Source organism: Hippopotamus amphibius, chromosome 1 (genome assembly GCF_030028045.1).
Source record: "Hippopotamus amphibius kiboko isolate mHipAmp2 chromosome 1, mHipAmp2.hap2, whole genome shotgun sequence".
NCBI classification, from domain to species: domain Eukaryota; kingdom Metazoa; phylum Chordata; class Mammalia; order Artiodactyla; family Hippopotamidae; genus Hippopotamus; species Hippopotamus amphibius.
Genome location: NC_080186.1, coordinates 173,648,156 through 173,666,391, shown reverse-complemented (window position 1 = coordinate 173,666,391; position 18,236 = coordinate 173,648,156).

Sequence of the window (18,236 nt, the reverse complement as noted above, 5' to 3'; positions counted from 1 at the left end):
TTCTGCTTGGCTGCTTCCTATTTCAGGGTTGCTTCACCATCTTTGTTGTTATTTCTTGTTTTGCACAGTTCCTAAAAAGTATATATTAAATGGCTTTGATTTTACCCTCTTCTTAATTTTAGCATTTGTTCAATACTAACCTAATATCAGAAGGCATATATTGTTAACTAAAACAGTAAAGTGGTGTAAGGGTTGACATTCTGACACAATCCTTTATTATTCATTGGACAACACCTGGTTTTGTTAGCACACAACTGCTTTATCAGTATTGATTTCAGTGAATATTTCATAGTCTGTATCATGACTCTTAATACAGTTGTTAGCTCAAAAAAAAAAAAACAAAAAAAAACAGTCTTCTTCCATAGTATGGGCTTTTGGAAATACCTAAAAAATGTTTGTCAAGTACTTCTTCCCCATATCTATCACACACATATCAAGAGCTATTGTAAAATATTAACACTGGTGGTTTTATCCAAATGTAAAGTGAGATATCTAAGTATGATTTTCAACGTTCTGAAACTGATATTATGTGACATCCCACAATCATGTAACAAAGGAGTCTTGCCAATATTCCAATCTGCTTTCTCTCAGAGGAGAGTATTTTTCATTTAATTAGTGGATGGCTTTGCTTTTTTTATATTCTTATGAACAGCACAACTTTGGATCGTGCCCCATAGTTTTGATTTTTTCCTCTGTCACTAGTGACAAAAGTCATAAATTTCACATTAGAAAGCTATATTTAGGATTTGTTATGTAAAAATTGAGTTGTTTACTAGAAATTTCACTGTGTTCTGCTGTGAAAATTTGGAAGAAGGCCTACACAATTTCATTCTTTCAAATGGGTCTTAAGATGCTAAGCACGAGTAGCTTATAAGATCAGTGAGTGATGTAGATATGGTCCCTGTCCTTGAAGAAGATATATATAATACTGCATTTTTAGTAATGAACCCATTTGCTAAAAATTAAAATAATTGTTACCATTGCCCCTTGCAGCTACCTCCACACTATAGTTTTCTTAGGTTCTTCTGAGTAAGACTGTCTACAGTAACATGACCTAGTTTTTCCCAGAATGATTGAGGAGAGTTTCCTAAGTCTCTGTTTTAATTACAATCAACAGCAGTATATCTGTTCTAACTTGGCCCTGAAGGAGTTCAGAACATGCCACTCCAAAATATACCACTCTGGCATATTGACTATATTGAGATAAAGGCACTTGAAAAATAGCAATAAAAGAAAAATACTCTAATCTTCCATTTTTTTATAAGCATAAGATGAGATGAGAGAATTTTATACAGATTTTTGTTAAAATAATTCTCATCTTTCTTTAACTTCTCCACATAGTTTTGTTGCTTTTTCACAATTGCCACTCTTTGCTCAGTCTAATATAAAAGCAAGTAGGTTTTGTCATTTATTTGGGTCTTCATTCCTTACAAAGACTCCTATGTCAAGTGAAACTTGTGTTAAATAAATTTGCATGTTTTTCTTAGGTCAATTCACCTTTCAGGCCCAAACAAAAAGAACCCTAAGAAAGTAAAGGTAGAAGTTTGCCTCCCCTGCAGCCCCAACTTTATTGTGGGAAGGTTGAGTACAAAATTATCATAAGCCTGGACTGAGTACCTTAGTTAGTTTAAAATGTAGTTTGATTCCTTACTAATTGTGAGCTTTGTCTTTAGAATTAATACAATCAGGGAATTCCCTGGCTGTCCAATGGTTAGGACTCTGGAGGTTCCACCCCTTGTCAGGGAACTAAGGTACCACAAGCCTTGCCAAGCAACAACAACAACAACAAATAGAATTAGTACAATCATACTTACCTTGAAGGGTAGTTGTAAGCATCAACTACTGAAAAGTATAAATTTCACCCCATTCCAACTGTACACGTACTCCAAGAGGCTTGACTTGTTGAGAAAGCTTAGCTGATAGGAATTGTAATTCATCCTATGAATATATTTGTTTGTCTTTATTTTGCAGAATTCCATGAGAAAGCTGCAAAAATAAATATCACATGACACTTAATTTAGATTTATGGCACTAATGTTACCAATGAAAAGCTGTGATTACTTAAATAAATTGAAGTCAGAGTAAAAACAAAGCTGTTAGCCGACAGGAGTATTGATTTAAGAAGGCGGCACGTTTTAGCTGGATAGGACATTTAGAAAGAATTCACCTAATTTATTTTACAAATAAGGACACTGAGACCAGAGATATTTATTGACTCAAAGTCTCTCTTGGGGGCCCATTTAACTCAGTGTTCTCTAGTCATAGCTATTAGGGAAGGCCTGTCTAGGGAAAAAGTTAAAGAGATGTTGTAATTTTTACCCAATCAAAATATTAGAGAAATCAAAAACTCCTGAAAAACACTTCTGAATTTAGTAAAATTTACTTATTTAGTTTTCATTTAGTTATCACTTTTTGTGGGAGAGACATTTAATCCTTATCACATATCCAGGTGCTCCCCCACACTTTCCAGCCCTCTTGCAGATGGGAAAGGCCAAATTATTAATTTGGCCAATGGATTAAGAGTAAAGGGACATGTCTAAGATCAGGAATGAGACGAGGATGTCCAGTCTCACCACTACTATTCAACATAGTTTTGGAAGTCCTTGCCACAGCAATCAGAGAAGAAAATGAAATAAAAGGAATCCAAATTGGAAAAGAAGTAAAACTGTCACTGTTTGCAGATGACATGATACTACACATAGAAAATCCTAAAGATGCCACCAGAAAACTACTTGAGCTAATCAGTGAATTTAGTAAAGTTGCAGGATACAAAATTAACACACAGAAATCTCTTGCATTTCTATACACTAACAATCTCTTGCATTTCTATACACTAACAAAATTAACACACAGAAATCTCTTGCATTTCTATATCACTAACAATGAAAGATCAGAAAGAGAAATTAAGGAAACAATCCCATTCACCATTGCAACAAAAAGAATAAAATACCTAGGAATAAACCTAACTAAGGAGGTAAAAGACCTGTACCCAGAAAACTATAAGACACTAATGAAAGAAATCAAAGACGACAAAAACAGATGGAGAGGTATACCATGTTCTTGGATTGGAAGAATCAACATTGTGAAAATGACTATACCACCCAAAGCAACACAGATTCAATGCAATCACTATCAAATTACTGATGACATTTTTTACAGAACTAGAACAAAAAACCCTAAAATTTGTATGGAAACACAAAAGACCCCAAATAGCCAAAGCAATCTTGAGGGAAAAAACGGAGCTGGAGGAATCAGACTCCCTGAATTCAGACTATACTACAAAGCTACAGTAATCAAGACAATATGATACTGGCACAAAAACAGAAATATAGATCAATGGAACAGGATAGAAAGTCCAGAGATAAACTATGGTCAACTAAGCTATGACAAAGGAGCCAAGGATATACAATGGAGAAAAGGAAGCCTCTTCAATAAGTGGTGCTGGGAAAACTGGGCAACTACATGTAAAAGAATGAAATTAGAACACTCCTTAACACCATACACAAAAATAAATTCAAAATGGATTAAAGACCTAAATGTAAGTCCAGATACTATAAAACTTCTAGAGGAAAACCATAGGAAGAACACTCTTTGACACAGATCACAGCAAGATCTTTTTGGACCCACCTCCTAGAGTAATGGAAATAAAAATAAATAAGTGGGACCTAATGAAACGTCAGAGCTTTTGTACAGCGAAGCAATCTATAAGCAAGATGAAAAGACAACTCTAAGAATGGGAGAAAATATTTGCAAATGAATCAACAAACAAAGGACTAATCTCCAAAATATATAAACAGTTCATCCAGCTCAATATCAAAAAAACAAACAACCCAGTCAAAAAAATGGGCAGAAGACCTAAATAGGCATTTCCCCAAAGATGACATACAGATGGCCAAAAGGCACATGAAAACTGATCAACATCACTAATTATTAGAGAAATGCAAATCAAAACTACAATGAGGTATCACCTCACACCAGTCAGAATGGGCATCATCAGAAAATCTACAAACAGCAAATGCTGAGAGGGTGTGGAGAAAAGGGAACGCTCTCGCACCATTGGTGGGAATGTAAATTGATACAGCCACTATGGAAAACAATATGGAGATTCCTTGCAAAACTAAAAATAGAGTTACCATATGACCCAGCAATCCCACTACTGGGCACATACCCAGAGAACACCATAATTCAAAAAGACACATGCACTCCAATGTTCATTGCAGCACTGTTTACAATATCCAGGACAGGGAAGCAACCTAAATGTCTACCAAGAGATGAATGGATAAAGAAGATGTGGTACATATATGCAATGGAATACTACTCAGCTGTAAAAAGGAACAAAATTGGGACATTTGTTGAGTCATGGATGGATCTAGAGACTGTCATACAGAGTGAAGTGAGTCAGAAAGAGAAAAACAAATATCGTATATTAACACATATATGTGGAATATAGAAAAATGGTACAAATCAACCAGTTTGCAAGGCAGAAATAAGTGGGACACAGATGTAGAGAACAAACATATGGACACCAAGTGGGGAAAGTGGGGTGGGGGGGGGTTGGGGTGGAATGAATTGGGAGATTGGGATTGCCGTACATACATTACTAATAAGAAAAAAATATCAAATTGTATGCTTTAAATATATGCAGTTTATTGTATGTCAATTGTATCCCAATAAAAGTTCTTAAAGAAGAAAAAAAAAAGTAGAGGGATGTGTATCACTTCTAGGCTGAGGCAGTAAAATCCACAGAGAGCCCTCCAGCTTAATTCCCCTGGATGGAGATCTAGAAAGCACATGCAATTTCATCATATAAACAGACTCTCATCACTGCTTGGCACGTGCTTTCCTGGAGAACCACCTGCAGAAGTGAAAAGTAAGCCATTGAGATTTCAGGGTTTAAATATTACTGCTACAATCCCTAGCCTAACCTGACCTATGTAATTTTATTTTTTTCTTATTATGAAAATTATATTAATCCACTGAAGGAAAATCCAGGAATAAACAAAATAACTATCCACACCCCACCACTAAGAAACTGTCACTTGAAAAATTTTGATGTATGTTTGGTCAGAAACATATATTCAATACAATATATACTACTATATGCATATAATATAAAATAATATAAAATATGCATGTTATATAATAAGAATTATGATAATTAGCATTTATTGAATATTTACTATATTTCTTGCATTGTGCTAAAAGCCTTAAGTGAGTTATCTCATTGAAATCTTTACAAGAGCCCTGCAAATTTGGAAGTTTCTTAAGCCCATTTTATAGATGAGTGAACTGAGTTTCAGAAAGGTTAAAGTAACTTTCTAAAGGTTACACAAACAGTAAATGGCACAACCCAAACTAAGGTTCATTTATCAGACTCTAAACTGGAGTCTTAGTTACAAAACTATATTGCCTCCAAACTGGGACCATATTATACAATTTCAATCTTTTTCTTTATTAACTATACTATGTAGCATAAATGTTTCCAAAAATGGCATTATTTATTCTCCTACAACATATTTTAATGGCTGTAATGCTATATGATTATATAACTAATTGGCCCATTTTCTATTATTAGATTCTTGTGTTGTTTCATATTTTTGTGTCGTCATGAATAATAAAGCTAAGGATATATCTGAAACTAAATCTTTGCATACATACATACATGATTGTTTTCTTTGAATAAATTCTGATGTGTTGGATTTCTGAATCAAAAGGAATACATGTATGTTATTTTCTTTAAATTATTGTCAAATTGCCCTGCACAAAGGTTCCTATTAATTTGAAATTCCATCACTCCTATATAGGAGTGTATGTTTCTCCAAAACCTTACTAACACATTGGTTCTTTTATTTAGATTTACATTTCTTTTTTTATTCTGTGAAGTTAAACATATTTCTAACGCTGTTATTTGTATTCTTTTATTAATTGCTTATATGTATTCTTTATCCACTTTTTACTTTAGAGATTAAGATATATTTTGAAAATAATTATTCAGATATCATGCCTCTATGGCAAGCTCTTCTAGGAAAAAGAATTTGAAGCTATAATAGGTATCAATTTTTTTGCAGTTATATAAACCATTTAGTTTTTGAATTTGTAGAATTATGATCTTTTAATTATATTTGTGGAAATGGAAAAACTAGGAAGTTGTTTTATAAGGCTTAAGCTATGGAGCACTCTCTAGATCAAAAAATGGATCTGTTCTAATTCCCCATTTTCTCCAATTATAAAACACAGATGATATCTTTGTGAAGTACCTTGAAGGGCTATTTAGAGCTACACTAGAGATAATACCTCTAAAAGCAGTTTTACAGTTTTGAATTACTGTAAATTTTAAAATACTATAAATTTAAGCTGTGTTTCCAATGTAGTATATTTCTCTTAATTACGAAAAAGTCTAAATGATTTAGTGAATTGGGCAATTTGGGGTAGATGAAGGATAAAGACAAACATCAAACTTTTGAGGGGAATATTGGGTAGACAGGCAACAAATACTCATGTGGCATTTACCTTTCCATCCATTGTATTACCATTTTTCTTGCAGTCCTCTGTGTTATGCATAAGTCTATATATTTTCACACACATACACACATATGAAGAACACCTGTAATTAATTTAATAGTACAAAGAATGACCTCTCTTTATTTGGCAAAATGAAGACTTTTTTTTTTGCTATGCTTGTGCAAAAGGACTAGAAGTTTAAAATCAAATATGCCATTAAACTTCACTGTAAATTTGTAAATATGTAAAGAATGTAGTCAACTAGACATAATTTTGGAAATGATGACAATTTGCACTGATTAACTATAAACCTCAGGTATTGACATGGCCTCAGATAAAGAACAAAATGTGTACTTGGTTTTTAGAACACATTCATCTGAACAAAATACATGTTATTTTAGTATCTCAAGGGAAAATTTCACTATTCTCTTCAGCTTTTTTGAGATATAATTGACACATAACATTGTGTTCAAGGCGTACAATGTGATGATTTGATACAGTTGTACATTGTGAAATGACTACTATGCTAGGGTTAGTTAACCCCTCTAAAACCTCATGTAATTACCATTTCTTATTTGAAGTGAAAAAACGTAAGATCTACTCTTTTAGCAACTTTCAAGTATTTAATGTGATATTGTTAACCATAGTCAGCATGTTATAGATTCGATCCTTAGAACTTTCTAATCTTATAACTGGAAGTTTGTACCATTTGACCAGCACCTCTTCATTTCCTTCCTATTCTGTTTCCATGAGTTCAGCTTTTTTAGATTCCACACTACATATGTGATATTATAGAGTATTTTTCTTCCTAAGACTGACTTCTTTCACTTAGCGTAATACCTTAAAGGTCCATCCATGTGACTGCAAATGACGTGAATTTATTCTTTGTAATGACTGAATAATGTTCCACAGTGTGTGTGTGTATGTGTGTGCGCGTGTGCACGTGTGTGCATGTACCATTCTTCTTTATTCATTTACCTGTAGATGGACACTAAAGCTATTTCCATACCTTGGCTATAGTGAATAATGCTGTAGTGAATATGGGAGTGCAGATATCTCTTTGAGATCCTGATTTCATTTCCTTTGGGTATATACCAAGAAATGAAATTACTGGATCATATGCAGGTCTTTTTTAATTTTTTGAGGAACCACCATTGTGTTTTCAATAGTGGCTATTGAAAACCACCAACAGTGTAAAAGGATTCCTCCTTTTCCAAGTTCTCACCAACACTTATTATTTCCTGTCTTTTTCATCATAGCCATTTCAGCAAATGTGAAGTGATATCTCAGTGTGGTTTTTGTTTTATATTTCTCTAATATCAGTGATGTTAAACACCATTTTTGAAACCGTTAACCATTTCTATGTCTTCTTTGGGAAAAAAAGCTTATTCAGTTTCTCTGCCCGTTTTTTAATTGGATCTTTTTTTGCTGTGGGGTTGTATGAATTCCATATTTATATTTATATTTCAAATATTAACCCCTTATTAGATATGTGATATGTAATATTTTCTCCCATTCTGTAGGTTGCCTTTTCACTGTATTGATGTTTCTTTTGTTGTTTAGAAGCTTTTTCATTTGATGTAGTCCCACTTAGTAAGTTTTGCATTTGTAGCTTGTGCTTTTGGTGTCATATCTGAAAAAAAACTTGCCAAGATTAATGTCCAGGAGATTTACCCTGTGTTTTCTTCTAGGAGTTTTATGGTTTCAGGTCTCATGTTTGTTTTTAATCCATTTCAAGTAAATTTTTGTGAATGGTGTAAGATAAGGATCCAGTTTCATTCTTCAGCATGTAATTATTCAGTTTCCCAGCACTATACTTTGAAGAGACTATCCTTCCCCCACAGTGTATTCTAGACTCCTTGTCAAATATTTGTCGACTGCATACATGATAGTTTACTTCTGGGGCTCTTGATTCTGTTCTATTCATCTATGTATCTATTTTTATGCAAGTACTATTCTATTTTTATTAATATTTATATCTTTGTAGTATGTTTTGAAATAAGGAAATGTGATACCTCTGGCTTTGTTCTTTCTCAGAATTGCTTTGGCTATTTGGGCTCTTTTGTGGTTCCATACAAATTTTACGAGAGTATTTTCTATTTCTGTGAAAAATGACATTGGAATTTTGATAGGGATTGCATAGACTCTATAGATGGCTTTGAATAATATGGACATTTTAATAATATTAATTCTTCCAATCCATGAACATAGAATGTCTCTTCATTTACGTGTGTCTTCTTCCATTTCTTTCATCCAAATGTTGAAGTTTTCATTGTGCATATCCTTCATTTCTTGGTTAAATTTATTCATAAGTAGTAGCAGTCACCTCCTCAAATCTTTACTAACTGACTTTTGAAGAGACATACATTTCTTCAGTCCTGCTAGGCAAGCTAAGGCTTTCTCAGATCTTTTATGCCTGCTCCACACTTCCTACTCCCTTTTGTGGTAAAATTCTTAAGATTGCATGCCTTCTCTCGGTTCTGCAACATGGCAGGCTGGGTACTAAGAGCCTCCTTTTTGCTTTTCCAAGGGTGGAGCTAAAGCTCAAGTTTGTGGTCTTTCCCTGGCTCACAGATTTGGTTCGGCTTTCTGCATGTGCCCACGAACCATCTGCCTGCTAAAGACTGCTTTTGCTGCCATCAGGAGTACACACAGTGAGCCAGCCACAGGGCTGGGGGGTTCGTGCCTGAGGTACGCAGACTGCTTGGGGGCCTGTGGGCCAGTCAGGGGGTTCTGCACACATGGAGTCCCCAGCGCCTTGTGGGTGAGCTTCTTGGAAGAATTAGTAGGATCTTCACTCCTTTAGTATGCTTCAGGAGTCCTATCTGCAGCTCTCCCAGGCTTTTCCTGCTCTCCAGTCATGCAGCTCATGACTCAGTACTCTGGATGGGTAAGAGAGAAATAGGTCTCTTTGGCAATGTCCTGCACAGCTAGAGAAGCTAGGCACTCATTCACGTGTTCTCACTTGCCCCCTTGGGAGAAATCACAGGCTGAGAAAATCTCTCTTGGCACTGAACTGTGTTTTTTGAGGGGGCTGACATCTCCAGTGCATCCAAACTTACATTCTTTTACTCCAATTTTGCACTGGAACTTCTCCATTGGAAACTTGGACTTCCCTAAAGCCTCACTTGTCTGTGGGTGATTGTCTAAAATGGGCTCAAGGGGCTCCCAAACTTTTGCCAAAAGGGGCTGGAGCTGGTTCATAGGCCACTGCAGTGTCTGTCACTGGGACCAAGGTCAGTCTGTGTGCCTATTATCCTACACATGGGTGAGCAAGACACATCCCAAGTCCTTTGGCATATGGTGCTGTATCCTGTAGCTCCCACAAATGCACTTTTGTCTGTGGATGGATGCCAAATTATTATTGCTGAGGGGTGGATAAAAATGAGGGATTTGTTATTTATCCATGTCCCTGAGGTCACTCTGGAAAGTTGTCTTTGATTACAGTTTCAGTTGAATCTCAGTGGTCTTGAATTCAATTTTATAAGGAAAAAATATTTCAGTGTCATTTTAGCTCAAAATTCAATTAAGACAAACACATCACTGGTTTATTTGCAACAATATTTGGAAAAACTCCTGGTGTATTTTAAAGTTGATCAACTGAAAGGCCCTTTAATTAATTTTGATCCCAAAGTAAAAAAAAAAATGGTGATATTTTGAGATTAAAATTTACACAAAACTTTGAAATTATACTAGCCATCTAGTATATGAAATTTATAAATGTTATTACTTTATTATCATTGCCGCAAAGCAATGTCCTTTTTAAAAACAAAAACACAGAGGTATTTTGTACACACAGGATAAGGCTTCTATGATACTCCATTCTATGATATGTCTACATTAAATTTGTAACTGTTAATTCCATGTTTTATGGTATATTTTCACTTAGAATTAACCTTGCTTGTATGAGGAGTATCTTTTAAATGGTTCTGGCCAGCAGCAAACACACTTATTTCTAAATAGTTATGATAGATTTAGATATAACCTCTCAAAGGGAAACAAATATGTGAATGTTAGGCCTTAGTTACATCTCTGCTTTAAGAGAAATCAATGCTATAATTTCCCGACAATATATCAACTCAGTGTAACATGTTATAGGGCATTTAAATTAGTAACTTCTTGAGAGAGATGTAATGGACTGTATTTGAGATGAATGCAGTCTCCAAGACAACCAGGTTGTGCTACTGATGTACTGATGTTTTGAATAGCTTAGAGCCTGTAATTAGTAACACTAGCGTTCAGTAAGTAATGTTAAAATCAGAACTCACAGAAAGGAGAGGTAGAGATTTCCATAATGCATATATTTAGGTAAATTACCTATTGGAAAAACCTGAAAAACAAGGATAGGAAAGAAAAATAGGAAAAGCAAAGATGGAAAGAAAAGACTCCAGTATACACATCTCAGCAAGATGACTTAATAAAGATGCTAAGAGGGAATGAGGGTAGAGGTCAAGGAACATGAACCAAGCTGACTGTTTAGAAACTATTTTAATGACTTTTTATAGAGTGCTGAATATGCATCAGGTGAGGGACCTATGTAGCAAATAAAGTGTATCTTGCGTTTTCTTCTTAGAGAATCTCATAGTCTAGTGAATAAGGCAAAAATAAATAAAGTTCAGAGTCATAAGAGCTATGGTAGAAAGTTTATCCTGAAAGTAGTAGAAAGACTTGGAATGATTTAAGAGAATGATGTGATCTGACTTATACCTTAGAAAAATCACTTTTGTGGCAGTGTTGGAAGTGGACTGGGGAGAGAGGAAAGGAAGATGAGAAGAAGGAAAGATAAATAGGGAATCCAGGTAAGAAAAGGGGAGAGTTTAACAAAAGGTAAGGGCAGAGACCATAGAGAAGGAAAATACATTGTTAAGTATATCAAAGGTAGAACTGACAAAATGTTGAAATGGAGTGAATGCTGGGGAAAGTGAGGAATCTAAAATGACCTTTAGACCCATTGGGAAACTGGCAATGTGGCGGTATAAGTCTCCAAGAATTCAAATTTGTGAGTTAGGGGGGATGGTCATATAATGTTGTTCTGGCCAACTTGTGTTTGAAATGCTGTCCAAGTAGTCTTCTCAGGGAGTGATTATATGAACCAACAGCTTGAGTAGAATGCTGAGCTGGATGTGTAGAGGATTTTTATCATCGGTGTGTGTCAGACCAATCAGTGTGCTTTTATTGAATGAAAGAGACTAAAGGTAGAATAATTACCATGCAGAAACAGGTAGATGAAAAGGATCTCATGGATTTCAATAAGTAGCTGGAGAGGTAGGAAGAGGAGGAGGAGAGGTGATGCTGTTAGACACTCTGAAAGGAGAATTCTAAGAGAGGATGATCAACGTTTTCAAATGCTACAAATAAATCTGAAAAGTGTTTATTGGTCTTTACAAGAGATCATTGCTGACCAGGGGAAGAACAATTTTAATGGCGAGGTGGGCTCAGTAACAAGATTTTGTACTTAGTAAATAATAAAAGTGAGAAAATAGGAACAGCAGAGTGATGACAGTCAAGACTCTTGGATATGAATAGGGGAGACCAGAGGAAGCCTTGGGATGAAGGAGGATTTTTTTTTTCTTAAGATAATATACACCAAAACATGTTTATAGATTGATGGGGACACAAGGCAATCTAGAGAAAGAAAAAATGAAGGGGAAAAGTTAAAGGAAGGCATGAGATAACTATGTAAGTGGGATAAAGTAGGATTCATAGACGAGTCTGTGAAAGTAACTATGGACCAGCAGGAAGGAGATACCTCTTCTCTGAGGAGGGCAAGAATGAATTTGAATGCAGTTATATTAATATTCCAGGGTATGGGGGTAGGGGAAGTGGTAGGAGGCTGAAACAGTTCTCTGTTCAAGTGACTGATAAAATACAGTTTCGAATTGTGGTCAAGGAGAAGCACTGTCAAGGGCAGAAAAAGTCACTATTTCTGAACGAGGAGATGAAAAAGAGAGGAACTTAACCTAGTCCCTAGAAATAGAGAGAACTAGGGGCTGGCCTGAAAATTCAAAATGGAAGTAACCAAAAAGATATATATAATAGATGCCACTTACGAAGCACTTGTGTGTGCCAGCCACTCTATTAAATATTTTTAAAACAAAATGGGTTTTGTTTTAATCTTCTTAGCAACCCTAGTTAATTGGTACTATTATCTAGTTTCTTGATGAGAACATTGAGGCCTCATTAAAGTTAAATGACTTGCCCAAATTCACACGTCTGCAAAGTATCATGATTAACATTCTGAACAGCATCTGTCTCCAAAGCATGCACTTCTGAACAGTATTCTATTTTACATGCAAAGGACTGCCAAGTAGTTTAAACTTTGGCCAAGTTAATTGGGTAACATAATAGGATCTGTTTTAACTTTAAATCCGTATACTTCTAATTTCTATGAATTTTTTTAAACTTCAATAATGATTAACTCTGACCTTGAGTATGATAAACTTATTGAAGGAAGAGGATTTTGTGGAGGAGAAAAGAATATGAGAGAAAGTCACAAACCCAAGAATCCACACTTTAACAGAGTAATATCTCCTTTTTTTAAAAGCTAAGGGAAGTCAGTGGGATAAATGCTGAGCCCAGATGGCTGTCTGTGTGGCATTGCCCTTGCAGTCAGCTCCAGTTTCTTAATGGGTCTCTTTACTTGGAAATATCCCAATTCTGAGTTCGTTTCCCAGCAACATTCTTCTTATAATCCCCAAATTCATTTAATTCAACATGTAGCTGTAATTTTTCCATTCTGATTTTCTTTGCAAGTTTTAAACTTCGGAACAAAATGGGTGTCTGACAATAACTCCCTTTAAGACATTTAGCCTCAAGAATAAAACTCAACCACAAATTATTTTCAAAAGTAAAACACATTAGATGGTTGAATCAATATCAGAACATTCAATGCCTGTAATTTTTCTCCCTTTTCATGACACAGCAGCAAATAAGGCCATGTCCCAGTATCTTACCTCCCAAGCCGGAGGCTTTATAGACAACACAGTTATTCTAATCATGGTTTTAGGAACCGCAATCAAAATGACAAATCCTCACGTTATTTGACCATGTTTGCAAGTGATTCGGACATTCCTTGTTAATACTAGGAGGCCACCACGTGTTCTGAGCACTGTTTGTGAATCCGTCCACCTGATTCGTCTGTGTTCTCTCTAATAACCCTGATAGCACTGAGCATATGTTGTGGGCAAAAGCTGTCAAGCAAAAACATGGAGTTAATCCCATCTATCTCTGTCATCCTCAATATGCACTTTTATTCAATTGCTAAATAAGGCAGTGAAAGAAATGGGTTATTATACTTTTAGTATTTTCACATGTAATAAAAATAGTCTGATGAATCTGAAATGACTAGAAGGAAATCATAAAAAATGACCACTCATTTTGCTCAATTTAAATTCATAGCCTCGAACACTATGGCTAATAATTAGCTGTAGCTAATGAAACAAGGCACATGTAATTGACAAGGCTGTACCAGAGAGGCACAGTTTATCATTTTCAGGTACAGTACACTGTGTAAGCCAGAATTTTATAAAAAGGAGAAAGCGTGAACAAAGCAGGATCTACAAAAGGAAAAAGAAAAAAATTCTTTTTTAGAAACACAGTAGCTTTATAAATCTTTATATGATTTTTAAATGTACTGGACATTTTTATTGTGTTTAAATGAATGTTTACCTAAGCAAGATCATTCTCCAGTCCTTTTTGCTAAAAGTTCCCCATTAACCACGTGTTTCATCTTTGGATTTAACAATCTGACAGTAAAAAAACTCCGGAACAGTGTGTTTTGCACACAGGTTTACTAAAGCACAACTGTTAGAATCACCTGGGGCTGCTGAGTTCTCAGTACAGCTGGTTTGTTGTAAATCAATTATAGTCATTTCCTAAGGATTGTGAATCACTCTTGAAGAATGTGCTCTTATGTGTCTTAATTTGACTTTGGTAAACCTCCGCTGGCTTACAGAGACAATGTAGGGTTTTATTATGAGCCTGAGATGAACCTTATTAAAGGGCTAGGATATTTATTATTCATGTCACATCCACACTTCATGAGAAACTGCATGATGAATAACTTACTCATAGTCAACACTGATTTTATAACTTGAAACCAAACATCAGTACCAAGCACAATATGGGAGAACTAAACATGTTTAATCCTTAGGTCACTCTACAGAAACAAAGCTATGTGAAAAGTAGCTAAATTATTTTTAAAATGAGCTTGGATAATAACGCTACAACACTCACCCTCCACAAATATAACACTATGTTAATCATGTTGATTTCCTTAAAAACATATTTTAAAATACCGAAGGTGCCTTGGATACAGTACACTAAGAAAATATTAGGATTATGATAGACTGTGGCACTTGATATTTTGGAAAGTACGAAAATGATAGCACAGATATTTTCCCCCCAACTTATACTGTAGCACTCTAAATAAAGAGGGAAAATGACGAACCAAAAATGAATAGATTGCAAAGAAATTCTGGCACAGTATTCAGTATGCACAAAAGAACATAGAAACTTATGTTCAGAGCAACCCTGGAGAACCTTTTGATTTTACAACCTGACAAGGCTATAAGAGGCAGAGTGTTGAATAAGGAAATTACAGAGTACTCAGGGTGAGTAGTCATCTTCTTCACAGAGTTAAGCACCAATGTTTACAAAGAATCTTTGTTCCCCTTCTTTTCTTTCATCCACTGTCATTTGTAGCAAGGAATGTCTGAAAAGCATGCTGGCAAAAGCAAATGGAATGTTCTTCTAGCTAGCATTCTTGACCTGAATTTCTTATCAAATCATCTTTATAAAGATGTTATTACTGTTTAGTGGTAATTTTAATTGCATATTTTATTCCAGTGCAAGATACAGGGAAAATAATTCTTTCAGGCGTTATCAGGATGCCTTTTAAAAATAACTGCAAAAGTGGATTATTTACTATAGACAATGTCTACAGTTAATGAACATCACCACATGCCAAGGGAATTTCATAGGTCAACATATCTAAGGAGTCATTTTGACCTTATTATACTTATAAACATAAAAAGAAATGCTCTGCAATTAGATTTTTATTCTAAGCATGAAAAATAATATATTTAAATCCAATGCTACATTTTAAATGACTTGAAAACATTTTTAAAATATAGACTCTGTAGATACATTTGTGTTCTCTTTGAGCTAAACTCTGTTCATATCCTGAATATATTTTAAACTTAACAACGAACAACTAATAATGACCTCAAGAGTCTGTTCAATTTCCTTTGATCCAAGGATAAAGGGCTTGAGAAACTTGAATTCATGATTTTTCATGATCCATGGGAAGCCAAGGATAGCAATTGAGCAATTTCATCATCTTTAAAAGGAAGATATATCCATGGAAGCTATTCTCTAAGAGTAATTTAGGAACTTTTGTTAGGTCCATTTATTCTTTTGGGTTATTAAGAAATCAATTGGTAAGTAGCCACTGTAGTATAATAAAATTTTCTTTTACAGCATTTTGTTAAATGTCAACATTTATATTAGTGTCCATCATTATGATCTTTCTCTTTCAGTATAAAACTGTCAGAGAATTATCATAGAGGTCTATTTCATTTTTGGACCATAAATTCGAGAAAATAGTGACACAGTGACAACAGGAATATTTAAAAATAGGATATTTTCTAGGTGTTACAGTAATGCTGTTTAAATCTTGGCCCCAAATCTTTAGTGTCTTATATATTAAAGACTGTAATAAACTTATACTAAATATCAAGGGATTACATGGAATATTATAATGAGGAAATTTTATCTTTTCACAATCAGGATTAAATTTGTGCATATGGAATTAGAGCTATTAATGTATATAGATTTGATAAACAATATTGAAGTTGTGTTTACGGTTCCCTATAATTTCTCAACTGGCAATAACGCCCTGTACTTAGCATCAAGACGTAAATCTTTCCATACCTCTTGATTCTTCACCCCCAAATCCACAATTCTTTTCCCCTTCGTAGAAGCATTAACTCCTATTTCTGGATTTTAGTCTTCAGTTATATTTTAATATTTATTGCTGATTTTTTTTCTTTTATGATTTTCCCTGCTCACTTTATAGATCATGCTTATTATTTTTAGTCCATTATTTCATCACTTTCGATCAGAACTTGTCTTAAGTGTTCTGTCTAGTTTGGCCTGCTCTTGGTTTTACGTTTGTTATCTGTGCAGATAACGCCACCTAACTCCACCAAGCTCTTTTGTTTGCTTGTTGTTCTATGTGTGTTTGTTTTGTTCTGCTTCTTGTTCCATGTAATTCTGGGTGCTTTTCCTTGTCATTTTTCCTTCAAATATTGCACTCAGGTCCTGGCTTCTGAGGCTTCACTTCTGTTTTTATCTTTCAGTTTACTTGTAGAACCAAATGCATAAAAATAATCAGGAATAAACCTCAGTAGCATGCAGAAAGGAAAGATATATGAGCTGCAAGGGTCCTCCTCAAACAAAATACATGGCTTAAAATGCATTAATTCAGTGATATTTATCATTAATATTTTAATCATGTCTCTGTAAATTACCATTTGATTTTAAACGATATTTTAAAACGTGATGAAATAGGAAAAATGTACCATAATTTGGTACATTTGCATAATATTTATCAGTTTCAGAAACAGTGTTTCTGAAGAATGAGGTTTGGGCATACTGAAAAAGTTGGCTACTTAGGGATATTTTCCATGTACTTATATTTACTGTACTGCCTATTTATGACAAAATTGTTGGTGCTATCTTGAGTCTGTCCCATTACTGTTTATGTAAAGCAGAGCTAGAGTTTCTCCTTCTCCAAAATATGTACTTCATTGATTTGTTTTTAATTCCATAAAATGATGTACATGATAAAAAATTATTTTTTAAGAAAACAAAACAAAATGGAAAGTAGGAATCGTTCTATGACTAACCTCTATTCCCTTTAGGTAAACAGCACAGCAGCTTCTCCTTTTGGTTCTCCATACCTACCGTTATTTGCTTTATATAACCTACATATACTTTTATACATTGTACCTATTATATTATGCATTATATATAATTATATATAATTTATACATTTGCTCTATTTACTCTCTTTATATTATTCATATATTTACTCTATTTCTAAATTATCTCTTCTGGAAAATAAATATTACTTCTGTTTTGGAAAACTTGAGGAATTTAACTCACTCAACTTACCTTTTCCTCCATTCTCCAATGTCTGACTTGTTTATATAATTTTACTTTCTTCTAGTGATTTACATTTTATTATGTGGCAGGCTAATACTTGATTATCAACAGCATCTGTGGACTTCCCTGCTGTGAAAGATGACAGAATTAGAATACTTATCTTTTCTTGAATCTCTCCTCTGTCTTTCTACATTCACTTTTTAAAATTTTATTGCTATTTTTAAAATCATCGTCTTATAACATTACGTTCTGTCTTGAAATAATACTACATTTCCAATCTTTAATTTTAGAAGATGAAAACAAATACAGTACATTTATAATATTATATGTAAATTTTAGTAATTGTGCTTTAAGCTGTGTAGAAGGTAAAATAATTCTACGCTATTTAAATTTTCCAAAGGTATTCTACCAGGCATTCAATCCATATTCCTTTGGTTGATTCTAGCTTTCTTCACATTTTCTTAATTTTCAGCTGCAATCACAATTTGTATTCCACGTTACCTCTTTTTATATTAATTCTTTTTTTGTGTGTGTGAGTGGGCTTTAATAACAGACATGTATTTTCT